The 15482-nt window shown below is 44.2% G+C and overlaps 1 pseudogene; it reads left to right on the forward strand.

Annotated features, from left to right (window-relative positions):
* Positions 1-6537: 6537 nt before the first annotated feature.
* Positions 6538-9755, forward strand: LOC102246998 (annotated as a pseudogene).
* Positions 9756-15482: the final 5727 nt, after the last annotated feature.

Here is a 15482-nt window from a genome sequence, read left to right on the forward strand (position 1 = left end):
TGTTTAGCTTCTATAATTACAACATTGTTGCATCTGGAGCTCAGAGCTGGGCCACGCAGGCGGGGAACCCTGGCTTCCTCCATCGCAGGGGCAACCAAGCCTCATGTTCGCTTCAGCTGCGTGGCTGCTGGCCACCATCTTGGTTGGCAGTTAATTTGCATATCACCCTGATTAGCCAATGGGAAGCATAGCGGAGGTATGGTTAATTACCATGTTTGTCTATTATTAGATAGGAAGCTATGCATTACCTATGGACGCGGACAATAGAGTGGTAAAGGCCTAGCGTGGAGCAGAAATCAGTAGAGGGGAGCATTGTGGGAGGGGGGGCATCTTTATACTATCAACAATAAAGGTTTTCAAAAAAGAAATAAATACTTAACAATCCATGGGTAATGTAGCCATAATTATGCTATTTAGTTCAATGCTGGGTGTGAATAGTCTCCTTTCTCAAATATGAAGGATTTCTTTTTGACATGCATTTCTATATATCAATTTAGAATAACTAATAAAAATGGTTATAAATCACTTTGCAGAAATAAAACTGCTAAGCATGAAAATAAAAATAAAAGATCATGGCTAACGTTGCATTTTATATCCCCTAGTTGTTTTTCAACACACATATATAAATACACATGCATCTTTTTCCAAAAAAAGAAAAAATGTGATTAGACTGTGCAACATTGTCTTGCTTAAATCAATATTTGATGTTATTGTCAAAGTGGATTCCCAAAATTGCCGCAGATCTGTCAGACAATACGTGTCAGCTCCTGTGCGGCTGAGGAGTGAACTTGGGCTATTTCTGACTCTTGCTCCCACATCCATGCCAGGCCTCCTTGGGTTCCAGCACTCCCAAACTCCCCCTCACCAGGTTCTCCTTCCTGGTGGTCTGCTTTCTTCCGGCTCCTCTGAGGAACATATGTATTAGGTGTTATAGTAATAAGTTTAGTTAGTATAAGATAGTATAATCAAATTTCATTTCTTTATTAGAGTGAATTTTAAACTTTATTTAGAAGAGGAACTTAATTTGTGTGTGTGTGTGTGTGTGTGTGTGTGTGTGTGAACTTGTAACGCCCTGCAAGTTAACTCCTGACAAATAACTTGTAACTCCTGACCAACAACTCCCAGCATGTTAACTCCTGATAAGTACCTTGTAACCCCCTGCGTGTGCATCCTGATAAGCCCAGAAGGCCACCGGAGCACACTGATATGAGACACTGAAGACGCCCAGCTTCAAGGATTTAAGGAGAGCAAATCTGCTCCGGTTCAGATGCTTGTCTGCCCTCCACAGACAACCGTTCTCCTCCCCCCTGGAAACTGCCAAACTGCGAAACTGCCATTCTTGCTCTGCCTTGAGCCCAGACTGTTAAGAGGCCTCCCTTCGAGTCAAGAAACCGAGCTCCTTGCCGCGGCGTATTTTGACGACCTCCGTGTGTCTCCTCTGTCAGCGAGTGTCTCCGGGTGGCCTGCCAAGGACTGAAACCCATCAGCTCTCTGGTAAATAAACCTGTGTGATTTCTTGCATTATCTCCTGTCTCTCTCTCTCTCTTCTTAGTTTTTGGTTAAGCTCAGCCATATTAATTAATAGTAAGTACCCTTTGACGTTTGTATTGGTATATCCAAATGAAACGCTCTGGGTCACCTGTGCATAAATTCCTATAGATAATTGGAACATTAGGTTTCCTGGGAATATGGAGTCAGGCTTACTTCCCCAGAACTGAGTGTGCAGCTTTCCACATAAAAGGGTCCCTCCCAAGCCCTTCATAGGAAGTTGAGTTCTCCCTCCTCCTTCATCATCTGTTGCTGTGTGGGCAACTGCTGCAGACCAAGATCAACAGTAATTGATATAAATGTGAAAAGTCTGGCAGAAGGCTGACCAGGACTCCTTTTGATATTCACAGGGTGAATATCTACATTTTATTACCTGCTGCTGACTCAATGGCCTAAAGCAAACTCTCCCAAGACCTGACAATCTTACTATTTGCTAAACATTACCATTGATATGTCTGTTTGCATTCCTAAAGGCAATTGTGTATTCTAGCTAATAAAAGCGGCTGGGAAAGCAGCAACAGGGAGAACTCGACTTCTTTAGTTTGGTTTTTCTCTGGTTCCCCTGGTATAAAAATTAATATTCTGTCTTGTGTATCATTTGCGCGTCAGCCCTCCCTCCAAGTCTTTGAACCCGTGAAAGCCACGCTGGCCATGGACTCTCACAGGCAACTATTCAAATTCTAGCTGTCATAAGATCCAATAAAGCCATGAAATTGACAAAATATTCTCACCAGGGTCTTCTGTTATATGAAGACAGTAGTGCCCAGGCCCAGTCCTGACAAATAATTGGAATTTTTGCTGTATGTTTTTCTCCTCTAAGGCTCCCCATGGGCTTGGAGCTAAGAGGGTCACTCAAGGGTAGGCTCCCCCTTCCGGGGCTGCTCCACCACACACAACGTTCCCTTGACACGAAACTATCCTTCCCCACATCCAGTCCTCTGTGGCAGAGACGATGCTGTGTCTTCACCAAACGTTTCTTTTTCCTCCTGGTCTGTGATGGGGTTATTTTTAAGTGTCAACTTGACTGGGCCATGGGGATGCCCAGACATATGGTCAGATTGTGTGAGGTTAACATTTGGATCAGTAGAGTTAATAAAGCAGATTACCCTCTCCAATGGGGATGGTCCTCATCCAATCAGCAGGAGGCCTGAGTAGAATAAAAAGGCTCACCTGCCTGCAAGTATGGGAAACTCCTCCTGCCTGGCTGCCTTCAAGCTGGGACATTTGTGTGTGTTTTCCCGCCTTGGGACTTGGCCTGGAACGACACCGGGGGCTCTCCTGGGTCCCCAGCTTTCCCACTCACACCTTAGGACTTGGGAGCCTCCATAACTGCATGAGCCGATTCCTTACGGTAAGTGTGTGTGTGTGTGTGTGTGTGTGTGTGTGTGTGTGATTGGTCTGTTTGGAGAACCCTGACTAGTACATGGGCCAATAGAAAACCTCCTTTTCCTAGTCTCCTTTCATCTAGCTGGAGTCATATGCCTGGTTTTAGCCAATAGAAGGTGAGTGGAATTACAGGGACAGAAAGTGAGGGACTCAGAAGTGGAGCCACAGAATGCAAGGAGCCCGGGTCCAAGACATCGCTTAGAAGGCAGCTGCTGCTCTGCATGGCACATGCATGATAAGAATGTTTGGGGTTTTATATCACAAGATAGCTCGGGCTTCCTAAGATACCCACTCTCTCCCTCAGGCTAACCTGCAATTCCACCCCAAACTCACCTCTTACCAGCCTGCATCACTCAATCAGACCGTCTAGGTTTTCTTTCTGTACTCAGTGTCCTTCCCTTTTTCTTGGCAGAAGAGGAGTTTTTCTTAGGGGAAACACACACACACACACACACACACACACACACACACACGAGTGTAATGAAAGAGGATTCCTGGGGGCTGCAGTAGAGGAAGGAATTCCCTGTGTATCTCAAATCAGCATGTTCCTCAGCTGCTGAGAAATGGACACACCTTGCCAAGCATCATGTTTCTATTGGTTCTCGTTACTTGGAAACCTGAGGCCAGTCCCACTGTAGAAGGCCTGGGTCACAGGCAACAGTCGTTCCCTGCCTGTCCAATCCCTCGAAGGAGTGCCAGACACATAATTTGTGGGGCTCAGTGCAAAATGGAAATGTGGAACCCCTTGTTCAAAAAGCAGGAAAAAGTGCCATGAGAGGTACTAACACAAAGCTTTTCCCTTTCTTCCCCAGCCTCTCTCTACTCAGGATGGTTTGTGTGTGTTTGTAATTTGCTGTTTAATGTTTTTTAAGTAAAAGAAAATGAAAATTCTAAATCATTATGAATTTTACTTTTTAAATTGTGCCATGTCAGTTTTGAATGAAATGCAAGAACATCTAATTTGTCTGTGGAATCATTGAAAGTACTCAATTCATATTTTGTTCGTATATGCATGTGTATTTTGTTCTGACCAGGACAGTGGAAATACTGTAAAACACTAACTTAACTGTTTTCATTTTACTTCTTGATGCACACACATTCTACCAGCAACTCTATGGAAGACGGTGGCTTCCATAACACACTTCCTTCGTACTCACTTTGAGTCTCAGTAAACTTCCATACGTCATGGGTCCACTGGGCTCTGTACGTATGGGGTACCATGGAGGCTGCATATGATTGGAGCAACAGGGAACAGTGACTGGCGTTCACACAGCACACATCTCTGCTCCTGTACATCTCCATGGTCTCAATGGAGTTCACAAAAAAACACACGTGAAAGATGACATTATTAAGAATTTCAAGATCTTGACAGCAGAGGACCAAACCAAGTGCGACACCCTTTTGAGCATCAAAATGGCTTGATTGTACAGGTCACATGCCTGTGAATCCGGGGATGCCTTAAGGACATCTGATACCCCAAGCTTGTCCGGAACCTCTAGTACAGGGACCAAGCCCCTATTGGTTTTCCTATACATCTAAGCCTAATGGGGTGGTTCAGTGAGCTTGAGCCATTTGTCTCTGTTCAGAGAAGATCGTCCAACCTTGGCCCACAGTTCTCGGGTGAACTGAAGTCTGAGGCCAAGTTTTCCCTGTAGTTGCTCAGCGGGCTCTGGCAGCCCTGCAGCACTGCCCTCTGCTGGTTCCACTGGAGCATGTTCAAGTAAAACTGAATGTCTTGGATTCTATCAGTGCTTCTTAAACTTTCCACTGAACCGCAGAAAATCACCTGGTGGTTTTGATAAAATGCAGACTTTAAGTCAGTAGGTCCTGGGGGAGAATCGAGATTCTGCATTTCTAATGAATTACCAGGAGATGGAGACACAGATACTGCTGCCTACACACCACTGTTTTTTGTTTTTTTAAAGATTTTTATTGATTTCAGAGAGGAAGGGAGAAGGGGAGAGAGATAGAAACATCAATGATGAGAGAGACTCATGGATTGGCTGCCTCCTGCATGCCCCTACTGGGGATCGAGCCCACAATCCAGGCATGTGCCCTGACTGGGAATCGAACCCAGGACCTCTTGGTCCATGGGAAGAGGCTCAATCCACTGAGCCACCACAGCCGGGCCCACACACCACTGTTTGAACAGCATGGCATAAGATGCCTCCAAGCTTTCTGCTGTTCTAACCATTAGCTTTGTGTTTCTAGGTCTGTCCATGGGACTTGGTTCTCTCCTCCACTTACTACCCTGCTTGGCTCCATAGTTCCACACTCATTCCTTCTGAAGTTACAATGTCCAGTGGTCTTTCCTAGGTTCCCGTGGTCCCCAAGTGCATTGGCTACACTGCCAGGGACCAGCTAGTCCCAACAGCAGTACTAGGTGACACATGGAAGTTTGCAAGGCCAGGAGCTCCTGGGAACTCAGAAAATGCAGCCTTCATAGATGGCTCTGCCCAAAGAAACAGCTTGATTGGGCCCAGGGGGTGGGACCAACTAGGGGCACATATAAATGAGGCCTGGACCTTCAAATCCTTGAGTTCATTTATTGCCCACCCAACCACATGCCCGGCCACGCTGGGGGCTGAGACCCTATGTTGGGAACTGCTTAATGAGACCCCATGTCGACTGAACCTGTTTTTGTGCCTGACTCTGTGCCACACTTTTTACCCATAAGCTCCCGACTAAGGAATGGGTCTGGGTATTGGGAGAGAAAGTCTTTCCAAAGTTCTTCATTGCAGGTTTTAATTTTAAGTGGCTTCCTTGACCATGTTTATGCTACACAACCGACTGAACCCGTCTTTGTGCCTGACTGTGCCACACTTTTTACCCAAAAGCTCCCGGCTAAGGAATGGGTCTGGGTATTGGGAGAGAAAATCTTTTCAAAGTTCTTCATTGCAGGTTTTAATTTTAAGTGGCTTCCTTGACCATGTTTATGCTACACAACTCTTGCGGAGACCAAAGCTGTCTTAGAAAGGTTGCATCTTTCCCGAACCTGTTTGGCTCAGTGGATAGAGCATCAGCCTGCAGGCTGAAGGGTCCCATGTTCCATTCCGGTCAAGGGCACATGCTCAGATTGCAGGCTCAATTTCCAGCAGGGGGCGTGCAGGAGGCAGCTCATCAGTGATTCTCTCTCATAGTTGATATTTCTCTCTCCCGCTCCCCTCCTCTTTGAAATCAATAAAAATATTTTTGTAAAAAGGTTCCATCTTTTATTACTTCTTGTCCAGGAATAAGAGCATCCATCACCTGCAGTGCCTTTGCGCTAGCGAGTTTGTTAAAGTGGCAGCTCCTGCCCAGCCGTGTGGCGCCATGTTTGAGCAGTTGACCCATGAACAAGGAGGTCACAGTTCCATTCCCTGTCAGGGCACATGCCCTGGTTGAGGGCTCCATCCCCAGTAGGGGGCTTGCAGGAGGCAGCTAATTGATGATTGTCTCATCATTGATCTCTCTCTCTCTCTCTCTCTCTCTCTCTCTCTCTCTCTCCCCTCCCTTCCTCTCTGAAATCAATAAAAATATATTTTAAAAAATTAAAGTGGCAGCTCCTGCACCACACCTCCCCCTACTTCCTCCTCTCTCCTCGGAATCACCTCAGAAGACAGCATGGTAGAGGAAGGGACGGATTCAGCCCAGAGCCACCTGCACAGCTGCAAAGCCGGAGCCACAGGCCCTTGTTCTCTTTCATCAGCTGCTCTGCCCATCTCCCTGTGCTCCAGCTGGGCAAGCTGTAGCCCAGTCCCTTCGCCCAGCTCCCTCCCCGTGAACTCAGCCTCTTAGTCTTTCCCCCTCTTCCTGCACCATCTTTTCTCTTTCCAGATTTTTGTCCCCCTCGTCATCTTCCTGTGTCATTTTTTTCTTTCCTCTGTTCCACCTCATCCTGCTGGTACATTTCCTTCAATATTTCTGCTTTGTCCCAAGCTCTCACTGTGCTCTGTTCTGCCTCTAACGTTCCATCTGCCCATGAGGGTCTCACAGCCCGTGAGAGTTAGTGCCTTGGCTGGTTTGTTTCCTTCCTGAGTGAAATAGGAACTCACTGCTTCCCAGCCCGGTGACCCTGTGTCCGGGAGCCCAGCTTGGGCAAAGGCTCTCTATGGAGCAGACAGCACAACAAACACATTGGCTCACTCTCTCAACACCAGTAGATATCTGTAATGCGATTCCTGATGGACTTTTCCCAATGCCCCGAACTTAGAGCTAAGACAAGGAGACTTCACGCTCCCAAAAGAGCTATACATAAGTCAGGAATAGCATCACCTCTAAGCTAAGTAAGGCGTGATCGAGTTGATTTTGCTCCCCCAGCAATCCACCCCAGCACTCTTCACCCCCACTCTGTATAAATAGAAGAATGGGGAGGGAGGAGAAAATCATCAGGATCAACATTGTTGGATCTGGGAGAGACCTGTGGCTTTTCCCTCTCTTCTGCATGAATGAGGTCACCTTGCCTTAATGCCAACTGAAAGGGGCCCCAAAAGCACTACAGGAGAGGGTCAAGAAATATTAAAAAAGTGAAGCCGCTCTCCTTGGTCGGGCAGTGGATTCGTTGATCTTCCCAAAGACAGAAGCGTGGACTTTGAGTGAGATGGGGAGGAGTCTGCACACTCACTGCGGCATGGACACTGCAGAGGTAGCCAGGCTTCACTTGTCTTGCCCTCTGGCCACCAGGTAGGGATGCCAGCAGCGGGGTTGGGTGCTACACCCTCCGTGGGAGCCGCGTGGGAGGAGGGCCAGGGAGGCCAAGCCAGAGAACGCCTCCCACATCAGCACTTTTCAGCGTAGAGCTCCCCTCCCACCAGCCTGTGGCCCCCAAACACTCACACCTGTGCTCCACAAATGAGCCAACACGCCCATGTCTGTCAGAGAAGGCATCCACAGTGGATCAGTTTTAGTCAGAGAAACAGAGAAAACTAGCAGCGGCCAGGTAACTGAGAACTAGTTTGGCCTCTCCGCCATGCCCTCACCACTAGAGAAGCTGAAATTAGATGAGGCAAATAGAAGGGAGAGGTGTTAGACCATATCTCCCTTCCTTTTAATAGATTCTTGGACCTCGAGACAAGCCTTAGCTGGAGTGACAGGAAGAGGTTAAAGGGGAGTTTTACATTGAACTGCACTGTTGAGTTACTAGAAGTGATAAAAGCAGAACTAAGGGATTTTCCCACAGCATCCTTAAATGGAGGAAGGCAGATTCGACATAGTCCTGATGTGAATGCGGGGAAAATGTAGGCTCCCAACCAATCAAGTTCAGACTATTTAAAAATTGTTTATATGCATTTATTAAGCAACACTGTTCTGGATTTAGCACTGAGAAAGACAGGCACAGTTCTTGCTTTCATGCAGTTTATATTCTAGGCTGGAGGACCACCCCAAGGAAAATTAGTAATTTCATTTCATTCATGACAATGCTACAGGTGTCATCAACTATGACAACTGCTAGATAAAAGAGCTGGTGAGGACGGAGCAAATGTAAACTAGGAAGATCGGGTCTAGTTTTGAGGAACAGAGAGAACTTCCCTTTGGAATCAGAGACTGAAAAATGGAAGGTCCTTCATGCTGGAGGACCACCCCAAGGAAAATTAGTAATTTCATTTCATTCATGACAATGCTACAGGTGTCATCAACTATGACAACTGCTAGATAAAAGAGCTGGTGAGGACGGAGCAAATGTAAACTAGGAAGATCGGGTCTAGTTTTGAGGAACAGAGAGAACTTCCCTTTGGAATCAGAGACTGAAAAATGGAAGGTCAGGGGAGTGTGTGTGAAGAAGCCTTCAAGAAAGAGAAAAGGGCCTGGCCAGTGTTGCTCAATGGTTAGGTGTCGGGCCCATGCACTGAAGGGTCACAGGTTGGATTCACGGGCAAGGGTCCGTACATAGGTTGCAGATTCTATCCCCAGCCTCTGTTGGGGCGCATGTGGGAGGCAATCAATGGATGTGTCTCTCTCACATCGATGTTTCTCTCTCTCTCCCCTTTCCTCTCTTCCATTCTCTTTTTAAAAATCAATGGAAAATAAAAAGAAAGAAAGAGGAAAGGCCCTGGCCAGGTGACTCAGTTGGTTGGAGCATCATCTCTTACACTAAGAACATTGCGGATTTGATTTCCTGAGTGCTTACAGGAGGCAACCAGTTGATGTTTCCCTCTCACATCAATATTTCTCTCTCTCTCTCTCTCTCTCTCTCTCTCTCTAAAAAAAAAAAAAAATCAATGAGAAGCATATCCATGGGAGAGGATTAGAAAAGAAAGAAAGAGGGCGACTGGAGGGCCGTCTGCGGTGGGGTTCGTCATCCCTGCTGCTCCGGACCCCGCGCCTGCCGCCGGGAGCTGTCAGCTTCCGCCCGGCTTTGTCACAAGAAGGCTGTCCATCATTATGAAAATCCCAGAAACGTGGGGTCTCCTGACAAGACATACAAAACTGTTGGGACTGGATTGGTGGGGGCTCCAGCGTGTGGCGATGAGATGAAATTACAGATCCAGGTGGATGAGACGGGGAAGATCCTGGACGCCAGGTTTGAAACATTTGGCTGCGGTTCCGCAATCGCCTCCAGCTCGCTGGCCACCGAATGGGTGAAAGGAAAGACGGTGGAGGAAGCCTTGACCATCAAGAACACAGACATCGCCAAGGAGCTGTGCCTGCCCCCGTGAAGCTGCACTGCTCCATGCTGGCTGAAGATGCGATCAAGGCCTCCCTGGCTGATTACAAACTGAAGCAAGAACCCAAGAAAGGAGAGGCGGAGAGGGAATGAGCCCCTGGCGAAGCCTCCACAGGGCCTTCAGCTGCTTGCCCGCCCCGGGCATCACCTTAGATTCCAGGAAACTCCTCACACTGCAGTGAAAGGCCATGCGCACGACCCTTGCTGTTCACACTGGCTCTGATGCGAGAATATAGTTCAGTTGTTCCGAATCTTGTGGTTTCTTTCAGCCCACCCGCCTTAATCCTAATTCTGTATCTTTTGAATTGAATGTACGGCCTCAAAACTGAAATCAGTAAGTCTTGAGTTTTGCTAGTCCACGAAGTGCACAAAGATCTATTTTATCTGAATCTATTTTGGGGAGGATTACCAATAGAATGCCTTGTACGACTGTTTGATAGAACCAAGTATTGTACATAGAACAGATCTGCATATATATAATAAATTAAAGAGTGTAAGACAAAAAAATTTATTTTCGTTGCTACTTCATAACTGTAATTTTGCTACTGTTATGAATTGTAATGTAATCTGATATGCAGGATGTATTTTCATTGTTACAAATTGAACATAATTAAAGCATAGTGATTAACCACAAAAACAATATGTAATTATATATGTTTTTTCTGATGGTCTCAGGCAACCCCTGTGAAATGGTGACAAGAAAAGAAAAGAAAAGAAAAGAAAAGAAAAGAAAAGAAAAGAAAAGAAAAGAAAAGAAAAGGAAGGATGAGGCGAGGTGCTCTGGGAGAAACAGCCACCACCTGGTTGCTGGAGAGGTGTGAATGAAAATTGGAAAGCTATTACTACATTTCCAGATGGCAAATAGAGAGCCATCTTGGGTGGTGGTGCTTGAAAAATAAGCCAGTTCTCAAATAATAATTCTTAGCATGAATATTCTGGGACTTTCATTTCATAAGAGTCAGGATCAGATCAATGAGAAAAATCTGTTTTTCCTGATATGACTGAGGTCTACGTGTTTCTTAGAAAAACTAGTGAGAAATTCAGCTGTAAGATTGTACTAAGAGGGAGATTCAATGACAATGAAGTGGACTCACTTTCTCTCTTTAGACTGGAGTTGAGCTTTCCTGACTCCAAAATCAACTTTGAGCACGGGAGCATTTCACTCAGCATCAGGCCAGAGCCAGGACATTCGTATTTGAAAAACACGAGAAGGGATTGAAGGAGCAGAAACTGCCCCCTGTAGCATCTGGTTGTGTGCAAGACGCCTAAACAAAAAAAAATGTGGGGGAGAATTTCACTGAAGGGTTTGGGAGTAACTTGAAGAATCAAGAGAGAAACTGAACATTGGCGCTGAGGTCATGAGATTTAATAGGCAAATTGTTAGGGTGATCAAGATGAATCACTTCCAATTTTTCTTGAGACTTGTGACATTCTGCCTCATATGCAAATTCCTGTGATCACTGTTCTTCCTAAAGTTCCCTGGGCTTTTGAGATCTACTGGACAATTCAGTGAAGAATTTTATGTAGTTTCATGGCAGAGTTGGGTGTTCTTTTTCTGAGAAAAACTGGAAAGGCAGAAGTTACTCTGAAACGGGCCAGTAACCCCTCTCCAGCCCCTTGTGTGGGCTCTGGAGACTCCGGTGAGGCTAGAGAAGAAATCAGCCCAAGTAGAGCCAAAGACAGTTAGTGGTAGCATTGGAAAGATCTCTATGTCAAACTACAGAGACACTGACCTAATTCCCACCTCCCACCTCCTGCCTTGCACCATCACCAAAGACACAAAACTGAGTTCAGGAAACCCTACTTCAGGAAAAAGAGGGAAAGCTTGCCATCCCTGAGATTCAGACTGAGAGACCAGTGTGTCTGAAAGAGAACGCATGGCAAGAGATGAGACCAGTGGGGTCACGGGGGCCGTGTAATGCAGGATCCTAAGAATTTCGTCCTGAGGACACTGGCCAGCCATTGATGGACTTCCAGCAAGGGAGGAGCATGGCTAGGTTTGTGTTGTGAAAGATTGCTCTCACTGATGTATCAAAAGTTCCAAGGAAGTTACAGGTGTTGATAAAAGTGGTTCTCTGTGAACTTTCTGCAGGATGAGGGGGGCGGGGGCGGGAATCAGCAAATTGGAAAATTTGAAATATTTCCTTGAAAAAATCCAGGTGTTAAGTTAGCATTATTTTATTAATTTTTTTCATAAAAAGTTTTTTCTAGATATCGGATAACTAACGTACTGCAATATTGAGAGTTTATATGTAGAACCATGGACCTCAGAATTGATGGTAAATGTATATACTTATATGAATTTTATTGTTTATATATGATAATAAGATCAATATATACATATTAAAAATTATGTATTTTTATTTAAAGGAGAGAAAATAGGTTCAAAGTGTGGCTAAACTGGAAAAAAAGCTAGAGAAGAATTTGAAACAAAACCTTAAAAGTCAGTATTTTTCCAAGCCACCCTTCATCATTATCTTTCTTTATTGGAATATTTCCTATGAAATGTCCTGAAAACTGCATGGTAAACTACAAAGTAAACTTCAAAGTAAACACACCTCTATAATTAGCACTCAGATCAAGAAACTTATTATTAACTTTAAATATATGCAAGGGATTAGGTCTGTGTGATACTGTTCTCAGAAGATGAGGACAGACATTGGTAAATGCCCTCCTCATTCTCCTTGACTTCCAAGCACACGTGCACAAAACATACACACATTAACCTTCTTCCCATACATCTGACTGCAAAGATGTCCCTCTTACATGATTAGACCATTCTCTAGTGGCAAAGACTCCTAACTGCTTACTAAATAAATTCACCTTCCCCCTTTCACAAATTCACAAACTCTGATGTTTAGTTGGACGTGTTGCCATTCATCTAAAGGCTGTGTTTTCCAACTCCTTTACACAGAACTAAGTTTTAGCCACTGCTAATAAGCAGAAATCATGTAGAATTTCCAGCAATGGATAGGAACATATTTTCCATTTCTTCTTTTATCCTGTTGCCTGAGACTCCCCCACCCCCACCCCCTAATAACGAAGGATGTATGCAGCTTTAATAGCCATCTTGTACTCTGAGGACAAAGGCCATAAACTAAGGATGATAGGACCACCATATCCTAAAGATATCTGAGGAGTCACTGTACCAGTGATGGCGAACCTATGACACGCGTGTCAGAGGTGACACGCGAACTCATTTTTTTGGTTGATTTTTCTTTGTTAAATGGCTTTTAAATATATAAAATAAATATCAAAAATATAAATCTTTGTTTTACTGTGGTTGCAAATATCAAAAAATGTCTATATGTGACACGGCACCAGAGTTAAGTTAGGGTTTTTCAAAATGCTGACACGCCGAGCTCAAAAGGTTCGCCATCACTGCACTATACTCAACTAAACAGCCTACTGCTTGTCTTTTTTTAGTTGAGACAGTAATAAACATGTATCTTGTTTAAGGTACTCTTTTCCAGGTTTCTTAAACTCATTCTATTTCTAATCCTAACTGATTTACCATGTGTAGCTTCAAACAGATTTACCTACCTCCTAAAAGGAACCATCTAAAGGTTATAGTCAACTCTTGCACAAGAAGTCATGACATGGATAGAGTCCTCTGAGTTCAGTTGTGCAAATGATGGCGATTCTGCTTTTAGTTCTCTATATTATGGGTCAACTTCACTTGAAAATAGAAATTCTAAATAAAATATTACCAAATTAATTTCATTAACATTAGAAGATATACCATAGGGATTATTCCAGGAATGCAAAGATGGCGTAACTTTTTAAAAAATCTATTTATGTATTAGTTAGGCCAATTAAAGGGGGGAAGCATACAATCACTTCAATAAATAAATAAAAGATGTAGAAAAATTGACAATGATTTTAATCAACCTAGAAGATGAGAATTCACTTAACCTGACAAAGAGAATTTCACATTCTCTCTCCCTCTCTCTCTCTCTCTCTCTCTCTCTCTCATTCTCTCTCTCTCACTCTCTCTCTCTCTCTCTCTCTCTCATACACACACACACACACAGTAGATGGTAACAAAAAATGGCAGAGTAAGGATTTCCAAAAGATCTCTCATTCATAAAAGTAATGAGAAAACTATAAAAACAAATAATCAGAATCAACTTTTCCAGAGTTCTAGAAATTAACTAAAATAACTAAAGGTTTACAACAATTCAGGGAGTGTTTATTCAAGAAAAATGTCTAAATTCCAGTAAGAATAGTTACCTCTGTGGCATTTTATCTAGTCCTATTCTTCATCCTCTCTCTTGCCTTATAACCAACACAGCACAATCATGGTGAAAACCAATAGGCTTGTAGCCACTGTAGGAGCAGAAAGGGGGTGGGAGAGCCTTCAAAACCTCATTCCCAGAGAGCTATCATTATTTGATTTATCTGGTTGTTCCTTGAAGAACCCCACTTACAAGGCTTGCTTTATTGGATCTGACTGGAAATCACACAGTATGAAAGCCTTTTCCCTCAGGGTGTTTGTAAAAAACAATTAGAACCACTTCTGAGGTGTTGGATAACAGTTCTGTTCTTATTCTGTTGAATCAATCAAGAACAGAAGAAAACTTCCATGAATCTATAAAAATAAAATTGTAATATGCAAATCAACCAAACGGCTGACCAGCAGAACAACCATCCGGACGTCCGTCTGGACAAAACCAGGGCTGCGAGGGCCGAGGCAGCTGGGGCTGCGAAGGCCTACTCTTGTACGAATTTTGTGCATAGGGCCTCTAGTAACAGATAAGAGGGGGCTATAGGTTGTCTCTGGTTCTGCCCCACAAATGTCTTTTCATTCCAGTTTCTAGGCAACAGGAGCACATCGTTGCTCTGTTGTGCCATTCTCTAGCAGAGGGCAGAAATACAGAGCAGAAGGCTCTTTTTCAAACACAAATATGTGATATTTCCATGCTTAGAATCTTTCGTTGACAGGCTCTTTAGAAGGCTGAAAGGCTGCTACTGGTCACTACGTGACTTGGCTTCTATGGATTTCTCCTAATTTCTAGTCTGTCTCCTCCCTTTCTGCAAATGCTTCAACCTTCCTGGATTACTGGCAGTTCCCCAAACTCACTCGGGGCCTTTACTCAAGTTTTTGCCCTTCTTGGAATCTCCCCTCCCCTCCTAGTTCGCCTAACAAACTCCTACTCATTTGACAAGATTCAAACCAATTGTTGCTTCCCCAGGGCCTCAGCACCACTTCTTTGGGATGAGACTCTCTTCCTCCCCCACACATCACTTCTTCCCGTCCCCTACGTGATAGAGAGATTAGTACAGAAAAGATTGGGAAATCATCAGCAGGGCAGCCCACAAAAATGTGCATTTCCTGGTATTTTCTTTAATCTTAGAAGACTAAGAGAGGGAAGTAACATGCCCAAGGCCACGTAACAAATTAGCAGCGGAGTTGAAGTTGGAAGTCAAAGATGCCTTCTCCTTCCTTTGGAATATGCTAATTGACCCATGACCCTCTTATGTTCACAAAAGGTATCCTGGATTCTCTCAAATTTCAGACAGTTAAATTTTGCAAGGTCTTCTAAGAAGGCAACATTGAAAAGCTTGTTGACACTTAGAGAAAGCACTGGAATGAATGTATTTGGTCTAAAGCCTATACCTAACACCTGGAACCACAAAGGAAGCCTCCGGAAGGCTTCTAGAGTAAAAGAAAGAGCATAACTTTTGCAGGCAGTCTTGGGTTTGAGTTCCAAATCCACCAATTACCAGTTTTAGAACCTCAACTATAGGCCAACAAGCTAAAAGTACACTTTCTAGTCTCAGTTTCTTCATGTGAAAAAACATGGTGATTTTTTTCATCAAGATTAAATAAGATAGACTCAGTAAATCATCCAGCACAAAGTCTGGCATACATTAAGTATTCAATAACCTTAGTTGCCTTCTT

Source organism: Myotis brandtii, unplaced genomic scaffold, assembly GCF_000412655.1.
Source record: "Myotis brandtii unplaced genomic scaffold, ASM41265v1 scaffold1120, whole genome shotgun sequence".
Taxonomy (NCBI): Eukaryota; Metazoa; Chordata; class Mammalia; order Chiroptera; family Vespertilionidae; genus Myotis; species Myotis brandtii.